This window comes from Neophocaena asiaeorientalis, unplaced genomic scaffold, assembly GCF_003031525.2.
Source record: "Neophocaena asiaeorientalis asiaeorientalis breed wild unplaced genomic scaffold, Neophocaena_asiaeorientalis_V1.1 scaffold180, whole genome shotgun sequence".
Lineage (NCBI taxonomy): Eukaryota > Metazoa > Chordata > Mammalia > Artiodactyla > Phocoenidae > Neophocaena > Neophocaena asiaeorientalis.
In genome coordinates, this window is record NW_020173697.1 from 3,133,129 (window position 1) to 3,152,049 (window position 18,921).

Here is an 18,921-nt window from a genome sequence, read left to right on the forward strand (position 1 = left end):
CTTGTAACCTTTAATTATGTGAAACTATTATATTTAAGTCTTAACAAATCCAACCCTAGTAAAAATTAAGGGGAAAGGTTATACTAAATTAAAGAACATCCTCAAGGTATTCAGAGGGAAAAAAATGGACACACTGAAAAATAATGAGAGTAAGGCAGGCATCAGAATCTCATTAGTAAAACTGAACACTGGAAAACAGAGCTAGGTGTTCACAATTTCTATGGAAATTTGTGTTGAGCTTAGAATTGTATTTCATTAATCAGTGTGAGAACAGAATAAAAGCATTTTCAGAAGTGTCAGAAGACAAAGTTTTCTGCTATGTACTACTTTTTAAGGGGTTATTTAAGGATTTTTTCCAAAAAATTGAGTGTATCAAGGATTACATATGCGATCCCAGAACTGTGGATCCACAGGAGAGAGAGAGAGAAGCCTTCAGGCGTCATCTGGGTGACAGGAGAGAGAGCAAGCATCACAGTTTAGAACACAGGGAACAAAACTTTGAAAGACTTCAAGATTAGACAGGGGAGTCAGTAGAATGAACAATAAGGTTGATGGTTCAGAAAACCGTGGGAATAGGCTGTATCTTAGCCAAGAAAAGATGGCACAGAAAGCAGAAATATTAATGTGTAGTTTGAAGTTTTAGTGATGAGCACCGGAAGAACCGAGAATAATATTGTAATAATATTGGGAAAAAGGAGGGTGAGGAGAGATGCAGCGCTGTGTGAACGAGGTAAATCTCACCTATCAAAGCAGAACATAATAGATTAGGTCAAAAGTGTAAAACTCGACATATTTAAAAATCAACCAGAAGTGTAAGCAAATTATTCACAGATATAGGGATAAAGACTAGAGTAACTAAATCAGGTTAATGATAAAGTAGTTAGTTCTGGAACGTTATAATTATAAATTAAAGGTGGGAAGATCTCGGGCAGAAACTGTTGCTCATTCTAGACTTTTCTAAGTTATGTAAATATTTCCTTGATCAATAAATAAACAATAAACAAGCAAACAAAACTACAGATGATAAGAGAGACTATTAAACACTGCCTTTGCTAATGTGTGATGTAGCTTTGTTTTCTGGTTTCTTTCATCAAAATGCAACCACATGGCCCAGAAACAATATCTACTTTCAGCAGAGGAAAAATTAGCTACATTAATATTTGTTCACACATGCTTTCATTCATCTGACAAATGTGTGTGGGGCATCTGCCACTCTACTATACGAGATTTAAAATGTAAAACAAACAAAAAAACAAAAGCAAATCCATTTTTTCCTAATTTCAAATATTTTACACTAATGATATTAGGTAATGAAATAGATAACAGAGAGCACGATTGATGTGTGTCACTAGTGCATTAGTCAGAGGATACTAAGGGAACAGAAAAAACATATGAAACGAAATTCAGGATGATGTACTACTTTTATGGAAGTGACAATTGCATTGACTCAAATATCACAGTGATATTAAAAAACAAAACATCAGTTTCCCTGAGTGTGCTGCAATAATGAAAATCCAACATTATGCACATATATACATGCCTATTGAATGTGATCCAGTGAGTAAACCCAACCTTTTCTTTATATTGTAAAATAAACAAGTCTACTGTTTAATTCACTTAGTGTTCAGGTTAAGAATGCGCTAGGGCTTCCCTGGTGGCTCAATGGTTGAGAGTCCACTTGCCGATGCAGGAGACGCGGGTTCATGCCCCGGTCCGGGAGGATCCCACGTGCCGCAGAGCAGCTGGGCCCGTGAGCCATGGCCACTGAGCCTGCGCGTCCAGAGCCTGTGCTCCGCAACAGGAGAGGCCACAACAGTGAGAGGCCTGCGTACCGCAAAAAAAAAAAAAAAAAAAAAAAGAATGCTCTAAATCTTCAGAAACTAAAATTGACTGAATATATTTTAGTTTTCTAACATGGTACTTTAATGAAGTGAATTATACTAGAAAAAGGATAAAGAAGACTTAGATCTATGGAAACAGTCATTGGTAGCAGAGAAGGAAAAAAAAAAAGGACATGCCCAGTAAAAGGAAAGGTGAGAGTGAATTTGAGCCAAGGTACTGACAGAACCTTTGAGGAGGAATGTAAAAACAAAACAAAAAACTTCCCCTGTTTAGGTGACAGAAACACTATCCAGCTGCTGCTGCTACACGGACTCTGAGTAACATTCTGGGCCAGGTAGCTGGAGCTGTGTGGACGTTGGGTCCTGGACAGAAGAGGGGGCAGGTGTGGGCACTGAGAATGTTTCTCATGATGACAAGCAGGCAGGATGGTAGGCGAGGATGCAGTATCACCGGGATTAGTGGAGACTAACAGTGCAGAGTTGAGCGACAGTCAGTGCCAGCTCCTCTCTTGTGAGGGGGTGAACAAGACTACAAGGCACGGAGGTTAAAAGCACAGGAAAATTCAAGAAACACGTTGAAGGACGAAGGAGCAAAGATTGTGGCTGGCGAAGGCTGACTGGGAGTGAAGGAAGCTGGAGGGATTAAGATGATACAGAGCTTTCCACCTGAGTGGCACTAAAATGATGTTGCCGTTTTGTAAATAAGTTCATTTGTATCTTTTTTTTTAGATTCCACATATAAGTGATATCATACGATATTTGACATTCTCTGTCTGACTTACTTCACTTAGTATGATAAGCTCTAGGTCCATCTATGTTGCTGCAAATGGCATGATTTCATTCTTTTTTATGGCCAATATTCCATAGTGTATATATACCACATCTTCTTTATCCGTTCATCTATAACGGAAAAGGATATGAAAAAGAATATATACACATATATGGATAACTGAATCACTGTGCTGTACACCTGAAACTAACACAACATTGTAAATCAACTATACTTCAATTAAAAAAATGTTATCATAACAGAAATAGGGAAGCAAGAACAGGGAACTCATTCAAAAGAAACAAACAAAAGAGGAATAGAAAGTGGAGTAAATGTTAAAACCAATCAACATACCATTAAATCATTTTAGGCTTAAGAAATTGCTCAGCTAAAACAAGTGCTCCAAATACAAGAAAACTTTCTCAGTACTCTATTTTATTTTTCTTAACTTAAAGACAAAAATTAAAATTTAAAGATACTCTATTAACGTAAGACATTATATGAGAATATATTCATATGTGAGACTATTTACCTCATAATTCTCTGCTACCTGTCCTAATATTTTTAAAAGTTTAATTGTAAGTACTTTCTAAACAAGAAATTTGGTAATTTTCCCTAGTATTACATCTCCGGCTGATGAAACTTGCTTCACTTTTGATGTTTTTCCAGGAAGAGTTTTCCTTTTCTCTGGTGACATCTGAGTCATTGAAAGACTGCATCTTGACTATAAAATTAACAGTATGTTGGTAGGCATCTGAATCTTTCCAGATGTGATATATAATTCATGTTTATTCCCCTTCTCTGTCGTGGAAGTGAGCCTGGTTATTTACAGCTTATTCAAGGAAGAAGTATGACAAATGTGTTGTTGCTAAAATTTTGTTGCTAAGAAAAGCAAGAGATCGCTAATCTCGTCTCACTCCCCACTCCCCCATGGTAACTCACTTGAGCATAGGACAGAAAGAACTACCACTGTGGTACTTTTTAAATTTCAAAAGGCTTGATGTAATCTTTTCGTTTCTCTTTATTAAGTTGTGAATTTCTTCAAAATGCAGAACATGCACACACAATATGTCAAAGACAGTGTTAGAAAAATCCAAAAAAAACTACCAAATCTCATTATTTCTAGATAAAAATAGGCATTTCTGCTAAATAGTAAATCTAAATTTTGAGAGCAAAGCAAAAGCTTCAGGATAAGACTTGCATATAAACTGAAGTAAACATAATTTTGACTTGCACTTATAAAATCTTACTGTTGAGCAGGGTAAGTATGAAAAAAGATAAATATGAGAAAATATATAAATGTTACCATTATTAATGAACAAAAAGCATATTGAGCAGGCAGCAAGGTCATTTTTAGTAATAAACAATTGAAATGTAAGAGTTAATGTGAAATGTGCTTATTAATAGGCTAGTCCATGAAAACCCAAGTTCAAGGGAAATAACTGAAATGACCTTTAACTTGAGTGAGAGAATAGGAAAACATTGCAATTCAACACAAACATCTAATTGTTCCAACATAAAAAAGGAGACCTTTTTATTAAATAATTCATTTCTCTCCTCCTGGGTTCATTTGTTTTCTTCTCCTTAACATATATAGAAACAACCATACGGGCTTTGGTGTTTTTATAATCTTTATATAATAAATATCATTTTACTGAATTGTAAATCAAAAAGGCTTTTGTAAAAATCACCTGTCCACTCAGGTTTTTTTAATGATTGTTTTATGTTCTCATACTAAACTATTATAAATTGTGTATGAGTGATTGTATTACAGAAATGTTCACACACACACACACACACACACACACACTCTCTCTCTCTCTCTCTCTCTCTCTCTCTCTCATGACTAGAGAGAGAATAGCCAGTGTTCCCCTTTGTTACCATCTCTGATCTGTAGCAATTGCTACAGTCAAACCAATACTGTGTCGATCCATTATTGTTTGAAAATTTTAAAGCAAGTTCAAGAAGAGAACTTATTTTACACTTAAGTAGCCCGATATGTACTTCTCATGAGATATTATTCTTTTTTAATATAACCATAATGGTATTCTTACCCATTAAAAAAATTCTTCAATATAAACTATTATCCAGTCCATGTTCAAATTCTCCCATGTATCAAAAATATTATTTTTGCACTTGGTTTATTTGATTCCTTAAACGTTTTCTGATATCTACCTCTATTACTATAGGGTATGTGAATTATACATATGACTATTAATGTACATAAATCTGTATATTTCTAGTGCAAATATTTGTACAAGCTTTTGTAAACGCCATGATTTCAGCATCATATACATTGGAGTTTTAAATTTTATTGAAAGATATGGGTGAATATGTGTTTGTAGTTTAAGTATATAATTTTTACTCTAATCATAACGATTAGGCTAGATTTTATGCTATAACCTAAGACATACATAGCATGAGATTGATAGCTCAAACTGTAGTTTTCAAAATTAATTAAAACATTCCACAAATATTTACTGAACACATACACTAAGAGCCTATTACTGTGCTCCCATTTGTATACAAGAGAAAAATCAAAAAGAGAGAATTTCATTGATTTTTTTTATGCTAGGACCATGTGAAGAATCTATTAAATATTGTATGAAAGGGAAAGCTGTATTTGATAACATGTAGAGACAACTAATGAGCTGAAGATGCTGGAATCTTGAGGAAACATCATTGGCTGGAAGCAGCTTTGCCAAAGCAGGTGGCAGTTTTATTTGGTTTTCATGACAGCAGTTTCCAAAGACTAACATGAAAGTAAGTCAACGTAAGATCTGTTTAGGGGAGAGTAAATGAAAAAGGCTAGTAAATATTAAGCATTTATTTGGAGAGCTGATTTAAAGTGAGAAAATTGTGGGATGATAGAAGTTCTTTAATTCAAAATTAAGGTATATAGATTATGTGACAGTGAAGGGAACAATTCACTTTAGGTGTTTTAGGCAGAAAAGTGTTTGATGTAGGGCATTTCACTATTCATGATTGTACCCATGATCTCTTTAGCTGACACTTGTATGGTTTCAAAAAATGGCTGATGTAAATCCACAGCATGTTACCTATTCTATTTTATTTTGAGATTTTTTTTTTTTAAAGGAGGAGTCCTTTTGAGCCCCCACATGGCTTAGAAATACTGCTCAAGTCTGGGTGTACTCTGAGAGGACTTCTTTCTTACCTCCACATAAGGGCTCCTCATGTCCAAACTTCCAATCTTGTTTCTCTCAAGCTTCTCACCATCTTGCAACCTGACTTGTCATTGATCATTAAAAGCCTATAAATATACCTCTGTCCATATAACTTTTCAAGCAAAGTAAAAACCTTGATGGGTTATTGGAAGTTCTACCTGCCAGGGTGATATTCCTCCCTACTGTTGTTTGGGGCTTCTCCTGGGTGGTAATTTTACCATCCAGTTCTGAAAAATAGCAGATTCTATTGCATAACTATCTATAAACCAGACATGAATATTATTTTTTTGGACAACCATCATATGAAACACCACTAGAGGTTATAAGTGGAAATTGGTCTATCGCAAGTATGAACAGCCAGTGCATCTCTCTTGTGCTGTTACACTGCTGTCAGGACCTGCTGTCTACCACTTTTGAAATATACCACCTTCATTTCATGATGGAATTCTGCTGCATTCACGGAACTGTAGGACTTGACAGATAAGATAACATCCACATTCTTTTGGGCTGGTCAGTTCACTCATCACTTGGTGTCCTACGGTCAAGTCTTTCTTGTTGGACTCAGCAAGGAGCTGTGTCTCAAAACTTGAATAATTATCGCTAGAGAGAACATTGCTTTTTGACAAAACACTGCATGGTATTTCTTCTCCTGAGCATATCACAGGCACTGTTATTCTTACAAACCTACCACGGATAGTCTGAACTCTATTATATCTGCTGAGAAGTGAAACTGAAGTTCAAGTGGCAGTGCAGCCTCTCCTGCAGTAGGAAAAAGGCAGCATTCTTTTGTCCCGGGAACCACGTGAAGCAGGCAGCCTGACAGGTTCTTCAGTAGATAAAGAGGGGCAACACAACCAATATGGTAAATGTCTCACCAAAAGCCTCTAAAAAGGACCAGCAAATGACGTGCTATATTCATATTTCTTACTAAGATAGGTGGATAACCTGCTACTTCCTGCATCACTGAAGCTTCTGAACAAACTGCAGTCAACACTGTGAAACATTGTGATGATTGTGGGATGGTCAAGATTTTTCAGAAACAATGTAGTAAGAAATTTAGAATTTTGACTTACCCTAAGAAACAACAGTGAAGGTTTATATCCATAACCTGTTAAAGTAACCATGATGACCTTTCCTCTTTTACAGGGCTTCATTGGCATATGCCATTTCTGAATGTTATCTGTAGTACATCGTCATGGTAATAGCCCCCAGTGGGTCACACCTCCTATATCCACACCCTTCTTTTATACCCTTCCAGATTGACCCTGGGCTTGATTATGAGCCCCCCTTGTCTGGCCATTGGTATATTAGCATATATGACAAGCAGAGACTTGAAAATCCCCTGAGCTTTAGGTCTCGCCCTCTTATTTCTAGAAACTTTTCCAGGACCATGTTAAAAAATGAGGTTAGGGCTTCCCTGGTGGCGCAGTGGTTGGGAGTCCGCCTGCCAATGCGGGGGACGCGGGTTCGTGCCCCGGTCCGGGAAGATCCCACATGCCGCGGAGCGGCTAGGCCCGTGGGCCATGGCCGCTGAACCTGCGCGTCCGGAGCCTGTGCTCCGCAACGGGAGAGGCCACAACAGTGAGAGGCCCGCGTACCGCAAAAAAAAAAAAAAAAAAATGAGGTTAGGCTCTTATGAGATGAGAGCATATGGAAAAACGTGCCAGTACTTCCAGCCAGCCCACCATTCCAGTGAAAGCCCAAAGCCATGAAGAGCCCAGCCAGTACCATGTGAAAGAGAGGAAGCAACTCAACTGAACACAGTCCAAAGTGTTAACCTTCAGAGCTATAATTAAGTGAATGATTATTTAAGGTTCCTGAATTTGGGGGTGGTTTATTAGGGAGAATTCGATAATCAGTAGGGAAGTTGGTGGCTGGAATTGCGACTATAACAAAAATATAAAGCATATGGTAGATTCTGTGAGACTGGGTGGGAGGTGCATTCTGGGGAGGCACAAGGAAATGGTTGGTGAAGGTGGCAAATAAAGAGCCTATACTGGAAAAGCAATGAGGGAACAGCTACTGGAGACTGGAAGATGATGACTTACGTACTTTAAAAACAATTGTCCACCCACCGAAGTACAGGCAACTGATCTTTGACAAAGGAACAAAAGCAACGCAATGGAGCCAATGAAGCAAAGAAAGTTTTTTCAATAAATGATGCTGAGATAACTGGACATCCCCTTGCAAAAAAAGAAACTAGACACAGATCTTATACTCTTCACAAATGTTAACTGAAAATGGATCATAGACATAAATAATGCAAAACTCTAAAACTTCTAGAAGATAACGTAGGAGAAAACTTTGACGTATAACGATGACCTTTTAGTTTTAACACCAGAGGCACTATCCATGAAAGAAATAATGGATAAGCTAGACTTCATTAAAATTAAAAGCTTCTGCTCTGTAAAAGATAATGTCAAGAGAATGAGAAGACAAGTAACAGACTGGGAGAAGACACTTGCAAAAGACACATCTGATGAAGGACTGATATCCTAAATATACAAAGAACTCTTGTGTCGATAATTCAACTATAAGAAAACAACCGATTAAAATATGGTCCAAAGACATCTCACTAAAGAAGATATACAGATACTGAATAAGCATATGAAAAAATCCACATCATATGTCATAAAGATTAGGAAAATGCAAAGTAAGTCAACAGTGAGATACCATGGCACACCTATTAGAATAGCCAAAATCTGGAGCACAGGCAACACCAAACGTTGGCAAGGATGTTGAACAACAGGAACTTTAATTCACAATTGTGGGAACTTAAAATGGTATAGCCAGTTTGGTGGTTTATTATAAAACTAAACATGCTTTTATCATATAATCCAGAAATTGTACTTGGTATTTATCCAAAGGAATTCAAAACTTATATCCACACAAAAACAAATGCACAGGGATGTTTATAGCAGCTTTATTCATAATTGCCAAAACTTGGAAGATGTACTTCAGAAAGTGAATGGATAAGTAAACCGTGGTCCATCCAGACAATGGAATATTATTCAGCACTGAAAAGAAATGAGCTCTCAAGCCATGAAAAGACACGGAGGAACCTTAAATACCTATTACTAAGTGAAAGGAGCTGCAAAGGCTACATACTATATGATTCCAACTATATGACCTTCTGGAAAAGGCAAAACTATGGAAACAGTAAAACGGTCGGTAGTTGCCAAGGGTTGAGGGGAAGGATGAATAGGCAGAGCACAGAGGATCTTTTGTGCAGTGAGAATACACTGTGTGATGCTATAATGAGGGATACATGTCATTATAAATTGTCTAAACCCACAGAATGTACAACACCAAGAGTGAGCCATAAGGCAAACTATGGACTCTGGGTGGTTATGACAGTCAGTGAAAGTTCACTGATTGGTAACCAGTGTACCATCTGTTGGGGGAATGTTGATAATGTGGGGGAGGTCTATGCACTTAGGGGGTCAGGGAGTATATGGGAAATCTCTGTACCTTTGCTTCAACTTTGCTGTGAACCTAAAGCTGCTCTAAAAAAATAAAATTTTAAAAAACATTGTCAGAAGTTGCCTGTGATAACTAGGATGATATAAAACACACCTAATCAATATATAGAGCTTGCTTTCCAGGGAGAACTTCTCTGATTGCTTGGAGTCATACAGTAAAGTTCAGGGAGTCCAAAGTGTCCCATCATCTTCCTAAGACATACTATTTTTAGTTACCAATTCTGGCAACGTTGAGCTATTTTGAATCATATTTCTGAGGTTCAGGAATGATCCTTCTCTTATCCACGGAATTTCTCTCAAAGAGTTACGTTACTTTGCAAGTTGAAAAATATTTTGTCCTTGTTATTTTGCAGCTCATGGATTCCAATGGTTTCCCTCATTACTGCTGCCATTTTGGTAATTGGTCAATACGCACATAAAATTCTTCCTATTATTCTCCCAACTGCTTCCTTTCTAGGTTATGTTGAGTTGTTTAAGTAATTTCAGAGATGCAGAAAATCCTTCAGAGATATTTTCTGATAAAATTTCAACTTTGGAATATTGCTTTTGAAATTCCATTATTCATCTTAGTGTTTTTCCTAAACATTGAAAATCTGAACTTCACTCTCCCTGTTTGCTCATAAGTTCTAAGGCACACATGTGTGTGTAATTGTGAAAGCTCAGTGAATACAGTTAATATTTGTTTATTTTATTGTATGTAAATGTTATATCAAAACTATCATTAAACTATGTAATGGCACGCATGCTGAAGTATTCAGAGGAAATCTACCAATGTCTGAGATTTGCAATGTAACAGAAAATACGATAGAGGAGTGGATGTATAGAGGTATGGATAAAGGATAGGTATGTGAGAAGCAAACGTTAAAATGTGATCGTAGAATCTGGTTGGTGGGAATAGGAAGTCTTCACTGTAACAATTTTCCCAATTTTTCTCTGTGTTTGAAAAGTTTCATAGTAAAATGTTAGGGGAAAAAGTTCCAAGACAGATGTATTATCCTCCAGAATGTATGGAAATTATTATTCTCTTACAGAAATTCTCTAAGTCTCTTTTCTTACTGAAAACTCTGACTAGTGTTTTGAGACTTCATAAACTACTTAAATTGTTTCCTGAAAATGCTTTCTTGCTTTCACTGTTTGTGTTTGTTTTGTTTGGGTTGCTGTTTGAGCTGTGATTGGCTCAATAAAAGATTCTGATTCATTGTCATGTTCTCTAAAAATTCAATCAGAACTTTGTCATCATCAGAAGCATTACAAGTACATGCATCATTTTTGTTCTCCTGTGGCAGTTGCAACTTAGGTGATTCTTTGCTCTTCAGGGACTGGCTGCCTCAGTAAACAGAAAGCAACGTGACAAATCATCTATTCAGAGTCAGAGGACCCTAAACAGAGGCGCACCATGGTGGTTGCTAGCACAAAGCCCTGGAACCCACTGCCTAGACGGAGAACAGCCCTCACAATCTTCCTTCCTGGGCAAGCAGCAGAAAAAAAGCCCTTATTTCAGCCTGCTTGCTTACCCAGGAAGAATACCTAGGCTTTATGATAAGGTTCACAGTTCACATGGTTAATTACGACTGGACACAACTAGAATGCAGTTCTTCAGTTTCCTATACAATGACCATTATATGGATCACATTGGGTATTTAGAGGTCCATATTTAGCTAGCCAGTGTGCCTGTTCATTTGCTTGATTTCACATTCATTAAAAATAATAAAATGTCAATACAAAGGGAAGAAAGTTTATTTTGCTATAAAAGTTAGAAGTATAATTGAAAATTTAAAAAGAAGAAACTAACAAATGAAAAGGTCAGCCAACAAAGAAAATGCTAATGTATCTGTAATAACAACAAACACTTTTAAAACTACAAGGCAAATACATAGCCGGCCACCCACCCGACGCTCCACAAAGTGACAGACATAGAGAATGGACTTGAGGACACGGGGAGGGGGAAGGGTAAGCTGGGACAAAGTGAGAGAGTGGCATGGACATATATACACTACCAAATGTAAAAGAGCTAGCTAGTGGGAAGCAGCCGCATAGCACAGGGAAATGAGCTCCGTGCTTTGTGACCGCCTGGAGGGGTGGGATAGGGAGCGGGGGAGGGAGGGAGATGCAAGAGGGAGGAGATATGGGATATGTATAGCTGATCCACTTTGTTATACAGCATTGTATAGCAATTATACTCCAATAAAGATGTTAAAAAAAAAAAGACAAACACATAGACAAAATCAGGCAATTTTTTTAGCCACTTGGAAAATAGAAATTTTCCATTTTTTAATCGATATCAATGCATTCCTTCACAAAATTTGTAATAATTGCTACAACTGCTGTCACTTGAATTCTCGTTAATCTTAGTACCATTGCACAGTTTTGGACCAATCTTGGTTCTAGTCAAGGATTGTTTAACAAAACCTGGTTTGGTAGTTTATGGTTAAGGAGGGAACCTGAGATCATCTGAATTGAAACTGCAGGGGCTGTTATCAGTACCCTAATCTCTTTGCAAGTTAGAAGTCAACTCATGCTGTCTCTCTATTGCTTTTCCATAGATCCTGTGGATTTCAGTATCCCTGCAGATGCAAATGGTGGCACATAATTTTCAAAGGTGGCGAACCACTGACAAATCTAAAGATAGTCACAAACACTTGTTGAGCACTAGTGCAAGGAACTCTTAAAAAGTGCTTTGTGTCCCTTAACTCAAGTGTAGTGTCATCATTTCCCTCTTGCAGATAAGAGATTTGGGGCTCACAACATTAGAAATTTTCCAAAAGTTTAAAATGCTACTGAGAATTAGAGCTGGGATTTAAACTCAACCAGGTTGGTTCCAAACTCATGTTTGCAATCATTTTACTGAAGGGTAAATTAGAGGTTCAAGAGTCTGGTCTGAGTGATTAATAAGTTAACTACCTCCCTATTCCTTGTGTTTAAATCTCCAGACCTAAGTTCCAGCGACAAGGTCACTATCTCAATACCATTCAAAGTGTGCCAGTTCCTTTCAAACTGCACAAACCAGTAATAGGAGCACTATATCACTTGCCCAAACAATTTATTGATGGTAATAATAATAATATTTACTGTTCATTGTGGGCCTCATATACATATTACATTTGCATTCATGATCTCTTTTTTTTAAAATTGGAGTATAGCTGCTTTACACTGCTGTGTCAGTTTCTGCTGTACAGTAAAGTGAATCAGTCATACGTATACATATATCCACTCTTTTTCGGATTTCCTTCTCATTTAGGTTACCACAGAGCACCGAGTAGCATTCCCTGTAATATACAATAGGTTCTCATTAGTTATCTATTTTATACATAGTGGTGTATATATGTCAATCCCAATCTCCCAGTTCATCCCAGCGCCCCCTTTCCCCCTTGGTATCCATACGTTTGTTCTCTACGTCTGTGTCTGTATTTCTGCTTTGCAAATAAGATCATCTGTACCATTTTTCTAGATTCCACATATATGTGTTAATATACGATATTTGTTTTTCTCTCTCTGACTTCCTTCACTCTGTATCACAGTCTCTAGGTCCATCCATGTCTCTGCAAATGACACAACTTCATTCCTTTTTATGGCTGAGTAATATTCCATTGTATATATGTACCACATCTTCTTTATTGCATTCATGATCTCTTGATTCTTACAACAATGTTAAGAGCTACTTACTGTTATTAACATATTTACAGATGAGGTAACTGAAGCTTATGAAAGTTTACTTACATGATCAAGATATACAGAAATTAAGTGTTTACAAATGTACCTGTAACATCCACAGAGATGTCTGGCAATTGCAAGTGCCCAGTGAACAGGCAAAGGAAGTGAGGTCACATAGATTATAATTCGTTTAGTCAGTACACTGTGAATAAGAAGTCCTCTCTCTACATTATGTCATAATTGCATTTTGGGGACCCTTTTTATTACCTTCTGCTTGAACCTCGATTGTTTGGCCTGCCCTGTGTGGTCTGCTTATTCCCTAGATCCCAGATGCCTCTCTTCTGACCCGTTATAGTCCCAGGGAGGGTTCATTCCCATTATGTGTTGATGAAATCGAAAATGAGGATTTGTTCTTTTCAAATAAGAGATTAAATATGCATGTCAAGATATGAAAATAGAGAAGCGTGAATCAGGTTTGTCTTGGGTTTCCCAACCTTATTTCCCACCCAAATAATAGTTTTTTCACCACGCTTTAATAATGTAGAGGAAGTAAAACAACACAACAACAATGAAACCTTTCCTGTATATCCTCTTAGGTTCAGTAACTGGAGCCTGCAAATCAAACTGATAAAAGACAGATTAACAGGAGAAAGGTTCATTTTGCATGCATCAGGGAGCCTCGCAGAAAAGAAGTGGAAACCATAAAAAAGTGGTTAGATCTAGAGGCTTATATATCATTTTAACAAAGGGCAATAAACTGTGAAGTAACTCAACAAAGGAAGGGAAGATTGTGTTTCTAGGGCAGTAAATTGGGATAGATAAAATATATGGGGGAAACTAGTGCAAGATAAGGGTTATTTAGTAAGGTGTGTTATGCAGACTCAAGTTGATTCCTTTTTCAGTGATGAGAGTTGTCTTCAGTTGAGTCACCCTCCTCTTACTGGTTCTGGGAAAAGTGACACCTTTGCAAAGGGGAATTTATGTCCTGCTTTTAGACTGAAAGGGTGAGGGCAGAAAGCTAATTTCTTTCAGCTTGAAACAGTCCTTATGCCAAAGTGGAATATTTGGGGGCAGCAAATTCTGATTCCCTTCAAATTCTAATTAATATTATGAAGCTTTTGACCTAAAACATGGCTACCGAGATTTCAGGCATATAAAATTAATAGGCTAAGGAAATTATTTAAATTGCTAAGGCAATCTTTTAAAAACATCTAATACCAACATATATTTATTTCTTTATTATATTGTCATGGTGAGTCACTCAGAAAATTACTGTAAGAGGGCAGAATATGCTTTGAAAAAAAAGTAACAGTGTGGGATTCCCTAGCCAATAATTTCCTGTACTGTCTTTTAAACAACTCAAATATTTTTAAGATAAAGATATTTAATTTAAATTAATGTCCAATTTAAATGTTAAAATTTGTGCGTTTGACAGACTCTAGCATACCTTGTAATTTTAGACAGAATTCTTAGAGGGCATTTTCTTTTTATAATTGATACTTTCCTCACTTAGTATATCATGTAGTCACATAATGAGTTTGAAAACTCATGAACAAATTACAGATGAAAGCAATGCATCTCTTGGGATTACAGTTTTAATACCAAGCCTAGTTATATATCTACCAGGAAATAAAAATTATTTAAAAGGGAGTATTATTTACTTATATAAAGAGTATCTAGTCCCCAGAAAGAAAATTTTACTTTATAATATTATAAAACAATAATATTAGATATGTTTAAGGATTCCTCCAGAAAGATTGCAAACCTTCCAACTTAAAAATACAGATATTGACTCCCTTTTGCCCCACTATTTCTCTTTTACAGCCTTACCATCTTTGTTACAGTGACATTTCTTAACAGCTACCTGCTAAAAAGATTTTCTCTTGGGTTATAGAGAAAATAACCTGTTTTCCCATTGTATTCTAATTAGAGACCTTTAAGCTTTAAGATGAATATTTGCATCTAAGAACAAATCGGAGTAAAACTATTCAGTGCCCCTGGGAATCCCACAGCATCTGTTCTGTAGTACTTATTCCACTTCTTTGGTTTTCCCACATCCCCCAAAAAAGTATGTTGAGATATCAACATTCATAGTCATCATTTATAATAACCATATGAGAATATTCTGAGTACTTTCTCAGATTTATATGTTTTCTTCACATTGTAATTATGCTTTAATTTTCAGTTAAAATGATAAAATTCTTATCTTTTGAAATAGTTTTTGTTTTATTTTATTATACACTTCATACAAGGTATATGCATATATCTTATAAATGTACATACATACATGTGTTATATACGTAGTATATCTATCCGTTTGAATGTTGGCATCACCAGTTAGGCAACTTCACATTTATTCTTTTCAGTCTCAGATACGATATATCCTTTGCATGCTTAAAACTTTTAATTATAGATGGCATCCATAAAGGGCATTTTTGTTATTTTTGCCTAAATTATATAGTATACAGTACACAGTAATAATAATTGTCAGGCATAAGTGTGCTTATATCACCTAGTCATTCTCCTTTTTTGGAATCTAGAATGACTCCTAACCACCTCTGAAAACCCTTAATTCATGACTTCACTATTCCTTCTTAGTCACCTTCCTTTTACCTTAGTTGCCCTAAGAGTTCAATGTACTTCAGCACTGCGTTTCAAACTAAGAAACTCTGTGTCCTTTACTACAATCTGAACATGACCAGTATTATTTTTCCTAAGTGGACAACTTTGTTTTAAATAATCTCCCGGTCCCTCTTTGAAAAGTCCATGTGTCATCTCCTGTGTATTCCAATTTTTGTTTCCTAAATTGCATCATACTTAAATCTACCTGCTAATCCAGTGGTTTACATTTGTGTTCACGTGTCTGCATTTTGTGTTTGCTTTTAGGCTTACTTCTAGATGGCAAGGTCCTGAGTAGAGAGATGCATCATCTCAGTCTGCAGAAATTCCTGGAAGAATGAACACTCAGAAGGAGGTTTATACTGATCATACTACTTGATGAGTTTTCTTACTCAACTAAAGGCTCCCATGAAAGCACATGAAGATACCTTCACGTCTTCAGGTAACTCTTATACAGTATAGTCTAAAAATAAAATAAAGAGCTTAAATTTAAAGTAAACACTTTGTGTGACATGCTGGAATTTATAAAGAGATCTTGCTACAAATCCTAATGTAAGGAATTTATGATTTAGTTGTAAAGCCACAACTAACACATGTGTAAGACAGCTCCCAGTACTGGACTGTATTCTATCTGCCCAAAGGGAAGTAAGTATTATGGTAATGACTGAAGAAAAGAAAGGGGAGCTGGGTCTTCTGCTAGGTCATGGCATTTTCCATTTAAGTCCCTCTTCAAATATTGTCTCATAAAAATATATGTAAATTAAAACTTCTATCTTCTCCAGGAAATATGAGCTAGTCATATTGCTTTCAAATCCTTTTTCCTCATAAAGTAAATATCTTCTACTGTTAAGATTAGCTTGACAGTTTCTGAGAGATAAAAATATTACCATGAATTATATGACAGCCTTGAAACATGCTAAATTCACCTGTGCTAATTCATGTTTAGAAATGGAAGAATCTGAGGATTTCAGAATTTTCTCGAGGGTATAGCTAATTAGATTTAAAAGAAATAAAAACTGGCATGAATTAGGAATATACCAAAAAGCAGTTCAGTGTAGTGATGAAATATAGTAATTCAGCATTACCTTAATGCCTCAGTGACAATAGCGAATGCCTAACTGCTGTGAAATTATTAACCTTTTGTACAATAAGTTTTGATGTTTGAATCATAGCTAAGATTAATATGTAGTCTGGTCCAAAGCACACAATTCTTTATATGCCTACAACCTCAATACGCCTGGTGTAAGAAGAACATCTATAAAGGAATAATCAAAGATATGCTGGCAATCTAAACACTAAATTATGTCAGATATTTTTCCTTTTCTAAAGTAAATGTTTAAATAATATACTGTTAATGCCTTTCACTTCAAGTAAACTTGCCTAGAATTTGTAGATTTAGAGATACCAAAAAACTTGAATTTATCCTCGAATCCAATTCCTTTCCTTCACTTTTTAAGTATAAATAACCCCAGGTAGATGTTGAGGTGTGAAAGTGGGGTACCCTTGGACTTGCATACCCCACACTTCTTATTTCCCTTCTCTCTTTCCAAACCCTCTGAACTGAGGGATTCAGATATTTGAAAAACCGAGTCTCCCCGTATCAGTGTTCCGTCTCCTGTGACTGTCCTGTGGTTGTATTTGTGGCTGCCAGGGGCATTTCCAGATTGCCCTACCTTTTTCTTCTTATTTTCCCACCACTCTCTCATCCTTCTCTTATTCAAGGTCAGTAAAAGCCAGGTAGATCAGCAGTGAAAGAAAGACAGCTTTTTAATGTACATTTAAATGTCTCACCTGAGTGGTTGGCATAGACGGGATTGTTCCAGACCTGTCCTGGAAAGCTTTTCTCTCTCCACTCTTGTGTCCGTAATATCGTCCTGTATCCTCCCTCTCAGTTGCCCTTCAGGAATTACTGAGACATCACCCCCTGTCTTAGTATCTGCAGGGACGTCTGAAAATTTCACATGCAGACCACCTCCAATTATGAAACTCAAATTCCTTTTGTTAGAGGCTCTCCTTGGGAGGCCCTAATCCTGTAACCTTGCTCTTTGGGGCTCTCTTCTTTGTTTTTTCTCTGTAACAGCACTTTTACAAGGGTCAGGAAGGCGATGATCTATAAAATGTCTTTCATCTTTCCCTGCCTGTGGTGCTAATTTGGCACTTTCCCCTCTTTTATAATAGAGTACTGAGGTCCTGTTTTTCAATTAGAATTTTCTGATTAATTCTTCGTGATTTAGAGCATCTTTATCTCTTCAAGGAATCAGATTCAGTTAACCTAGAGTAACCTCAATTTTGTACATGACATAAGAAATGCTTTCTTTACTTCTACCTTTTTCATACAGTCATGCTTAGACGATTTTTTCTGGTAACCTTAGGGAACCTTAAAAGGAAGATTTAGGTAAAATATTGTAAGAGCAGAAAGCTAATTGGAATCCCAGTTAAAAAATTTATTGCTATATCCTACAACAATAAAGAGGTCAAACAAATCCCCACTATTTTGCCAGCAATACATTTGCGTTAGAAAAATCAATGGAAGGTAATATAAGAAATCACTTTAGAAAGGTTAAATTGATTTCTTAACCCTTGTTTGACCATTAGGGCCGGTGCTACTGATGGAAATAAAACTGGTTTTGACATAATAGGTCTTATTCCTGCTTTGTACTGAATGGTCTCTGAGAGTCCTCTATAATAATTACGGGTATGCATGCAGTAAGCTATGAAAGCAGTTTTTCTGAACCTTTTATGGAACTAGAGGCATGGGGTTTAGAGATTGCCCGTTGAAGGTATGCGTATGTGTGTGTATGTATTTCTTATTTTCAACATTTTGTAGACATACCTGATGTATTTTCAGCCAGAGACCAGTGACCTGCCACACGTTTCTCTTTCCTCTGTTCATCCATTTTTGGGCACCAGTATCTGGAAGAACACAGGCTCCACTTGAAATAATCCAGGCTGGTTGGTTTGCCAGGACAATTCCACAGTAAAAGGGGAAAATCGTTTGTAGGCACGCTGCTTAAGAACTCACTTGACAGTCCTTTTTCCACTTTGCTCAATATCTCCTTGCAAAATATTTCTCATTATTAGTTGTCAACATTTCCTCTAGTACTTTATTAAAAAATATGCCTACTAACACCCCAGTGATCACCATAATTTGAGCAATTCTGTCATGAGTAGGATTTCCCTCTAAGAAATTTGTTAATCTTGACCATATGCCCTCACAGGTCTTTTGATGTTCTTTTACCAGCAGAAATACTTTTTTTTTTCCTATTATCTGTAATGATTTAGAAATTTATACATGTGATAATGGAGGCATTTAATTGAGTGTGTATTTTTCCTGAAGCCAAATTTAAATGTTTTTCTGGGACATCTGTTTCCAT